The sequence below is a fragment of the Mercenaria mercenaria genome, chromosome 7 (assembly GCF_021730395.1).
Source record: "Mercenaria mercenaria strain notata chromosome 7, MADL_Memer_1, whole genome shotgun sequence".
Classification (NCBI taxonomy): domain Eukaryota; kingdom Metazoa; phylum Mollusca; class Bivalvia; order Venerida; family Veneridae; genus Mercenaria; species Mercenaria mercenaria.
In genome coordinates, this window is record NC_069367.1 from 31,814,522 (window position 1) to 31,818,897 (window position 4,376).

A 4,376-nucleotide genomic window follows, 5' to 3' on the forward strand; every position below is an offset into this window, starting at 1 on the left:
GATCTTCTGTTTTATTTTCACTGAAGTATCATTGAAGTTTAAAAACGTGTAAAAATGGCTGATGGTGCATACATTTTGAATGTACAAATATTATGTCCACCAAAATTTTGCAACAGGAGCACCACAATGCATAGCAATATAAGCCCAAATGTGTGACCTTTAACCCCTAAGTGTGACCTTGACCATGTAGCTAGCTATCCAGAACATGTGCTCTGCACATCATCTTGATGGGGTGAACATTTGTGTCAAGTTTCTTTGAAATCTTTTAAGGGGTTCAAGAGTTACAGAGCAATGACCTTTGACCCCCAAGTGTGACCTTGAGACATCCACAACATGCGTTCTGCACTTCGTCTCGATGTGGTGAACATTTGTGCCAAGTTTCTTTACAATCCTTCAACTGCTTGAAGAGTTAGAGCTGACACTAAACACTCGTAGTCCAGTTGTGACCTTGATCTTGAAGCAAGCCATCCAGAACATGCGCTCTGCATGTTGTCCCAATGTGATGAAAATTTGTGTGAAGTTTTTTGAAAGCCTTCAAGGGGTTCAAGCTTTATAGTGCGGACATGAAATTGCTACCGGACAGACAGACGGACACCCGGGGTATAACATATGTCCCTTTGGGCGTATAAAAATTCTTTAAATTAAAAATGGAAGGCTGAACATTCTTATCATTCCCTGTTCTTTTGCATAATACCAGAGATGCTGAAGTTCACCAACATGGGCCTCTGTGCTGGTGTGGTTTACGTTGTTGACTTGATCACATGTTCCTTACCTCTGAGCTCTTGTTGTCAAATGAGGGACAAAAGGCTTGAAGAAGGTATAGGGTTCTATCCATGTATCTGCCAGTGCCCAAAAAAATGCCTATAGAGTTGTTAAGTCACCATATGACGTTAACTGTGTCGGTGTGACTTGAATTTTCTGGTCCTTTGGGATCATGGAGTACATACATTTTTACTACAATAAAATTCCGCTTAAGCCAGTGCTAAGGGGACATCAGGGATGTTGCACATTTCTTTACCTCTCATGAACAGACTCAATCAAACAATGTCTGCTTTAATGTTGCTTGGTTGCATTCTATGCTTTCAAAGGATTTTCTGAGAATTTATTAAATCCTAACAAAACAAACAATAGACCTTGGGTTTATTGATCTGTCAACTCGTGTTGTCTTGTTGAGGTTACCAACTGATGCTAGTTGTATGAAGTGTTAAAGAAAATATGGAGCCGACAAAATTCATTTATCTTTGACCTCTGAGTGTGACCTTGACTTAAGTGAAGCGTGTTGGGCACTCTGCATGTTGTTTTGATGAGGTTAACAACTGATGCTCATTTCATGAAAACCTTTCCAGTGATTTAGAAGAAATGTCGCCAACACAATGTTATGCTATTTGACCTCCAAGTGTGACCTTGGCTTAAGTGAAGCGTGTTGGGCACTCTGCATGTTGTTTTGATGAGGTTAACAACTGATGCTCATTTCATGAAAACCTTTCCAGTGATTTAGAAGAAATGGAGCCAACACAATGTTATGCTATTTGACCTCCAAGTGTGACCTTGACTTAAGTGAAGCTTGTTGGGCACTCTGCATGTTGTTTTGATGAGGTTAACAACTGATGCTCATTTCATGAAAACCTTTCCAGTGATTTAGAAGAAATGGAGCCAACACAATGTTATGCTATTTGACCTCCAAGTGTGACCTTGCCCTTGAACGTAGTGACCTGGGTTGAGCACTCCAAACATATGGAAGAGGTTGATAACTGATGCTAATGGACACGGTTGATCCTGCCTTTTCAACCAGTGTAGATCATGATCAGCCTGCATGTCCATGCAGTCTGTTCATGAGCTGAACTGTTCGCCATTCAGTCAGAATCTTTTTGGTTAGCACCCCTTTAAACAGTTAATGGTACTGTCCAAATTGGAAGATGGACAAGTTCATTATAGGAATTTAGCAGGGTAAGGGTTAAAGATTCTCTTCTTAATGCTGTTTTAAGAGGACTATTTTAGCGAAATTGACAGGATGATCCATGGATGCTACAGAACAAATTTGATAACGCTCCATCAAGCCTTTCATGAGAAGACATCGTTTGAACTTTTTAAAAATTTTAACTCTTGGACCTCTAAAATGGGTCCAGCAGAACAATCTGAACAAATCTGAGAGAAGTCCATACAAGGATGCTACAAACCATGTTTGGTGAAGATCCATGAAGCCTTCCATAAGAAATAGTCCTTTAAACATTTTTCTATTTTTAATTCTGAATGAAAGGGGTAACAACAAAAACCCTTTCAACAAATGTGGGAGAGGTCCAAACAAGGACACTAAAGACCGAATTGTTCAGAGCAAAAAAGCTTATGCTGGACATTGGACATTGGACAAAACAGGATCACAATGAGCCTTCAGCTCTTGTGAGCTATAAAAGCGAAGTGCAACATACAGACTGTCAATATTGGATACATTTAACATGTGCTCTAACCCTTTGCCTGCTAGCGGCAAGTGAGTCTGCCTTTGCGATGATCAGTCTGCACTGTTTGCCATTCAGTCAGTATCGTTTTGGAAAGCACCCCTTTTAACAGTGAATGGTACTGTCCAAATTATGGTCAAGCTCATTTTAGAAACATAGCAGGGTAAGGGTTAAACCAGTTCATACTGTTTCCTATTTATATGACCTATCTGCCAGATTTCAAGATAACAAACACATTAAGGTTTACATTTTTTTTCATGTTTTTTTTTTTTTAATTAATTAAAAATTGTCAATAATTTACTGCAATACAATTTTACAATGGTGCTTTACTGACACAAACACTAAACTTTCAATTTCCTCGGCTACACGATAACTTAGACAGCAAAAGATTTATGAGCCACGCCATGAGAAAACCAACATAGTGCATTTCTGACCAGCATGGATCCACACCAGCCTGCACATCCCTGCAGTCTGGTCAGGATCCATGCTGTTCGCTAACAGATTCTCTAATTGCAATAGGCTTTGAAAGCAAACAGCATGGATCCTCACCAGACTGCGCAGATGTGCAGGCTGGTCTGAATCCATGTTGGTCGCAAATGCATTATGTTGGCTTTCTCATAACGTGGCTCATTTGTTCTTTTACTTTAGAGAAGTTGAAATTTCAAACTTGTACTTTTATGCAAATGTGTAGGATATCACTATGTATTTCAACAAGCCTCACACAGGCCAAAATTAAACAAGAACTGTCCGTAAGACAGCCAATACTCTTGAATGACTATCCAAACTGATGTCCCAGAAGCAGGAAAATGTTACCCTAATTGTTAAAATATCTAAATATCTATAGAGTTTCAATCCAGTATCTGCATTAGTTTCGAAGATTACATGAAAAACTTTAACCAGAATTTTCCAAGTCCAAAAGGGGGCATAATGCATAATTTGGCCAAAATGCAGGTCAGAGTTATGGCTCTCGACGCTATCACCTAGTTTTATGACCCCGATGACACATGTAAAGTTTCAATTCAATATATGCTAGAAAAAGAAACAAGAGGCTCATGATGACCCTGGATTGCTCACCTGAGTAATATGAGCTACATGTTTCAAATGTCAAACTGATGATAAAATATTAAGAAACTGAAAGTCAGTAGGTCACATTCATGGTCAATGAAATTCAGTTTTACGATTTGTGTGCAAACTGTGTATGTCATCAAAATTTCAAGGCTGTATCTTAAAAAACAAGAAAGTAGGTCAGTAGGTCAAGATCACAGTAAAGTGACATCATATTACTTGGGGTCATCAGGTAATTATAATTAAACAGTCTTGGAAATAGGATCAGATCATTTTTAAGTATTTTTTCCTATATAACTCACGTAATAACTAAGTGACCCCAGGGCGGGGCCTCTTTTAACCCCACGAGCATAATTTGAACAATTTTGGTAGAGGACTACTAGACAATTCATCATACCAAATATCAAAAGCCTAGGTCGTATGGTTTCAGACAAGAAAATTTTTAAAGCTTTTTCCTATATAAGTCTATATAAAACTTGGGACCCCCAGGGCAGGGCCTCTTTTCACCCCAGGGGTACAATTTGAACAATTTTGGTTGAGGACCATAAGACAATGCTACAACCCAAATATCAAAGGTCTAAGTGTTGTGGTTTCAGACAAGAAGATTTTTAAACTTTTTTTCCTATACAAGTCTATGTAAAATTTGGGACCCCTGGGGCGAGGCCATATTTGATCCTAGGGGGATAATTTGAACAATCTTGGTAGAGGACCAATAGATAATGCTACATACCAAATATCAAAGCCCTAGGCCATGTGGTTTTGTACAAGAAGATTTTCAAAATTTTCCCTATATAAGTGTATATTAACCATGTGACCCCCGGGGCGAGGCCATATTTGACCCTAGGGGGATAATTTGAA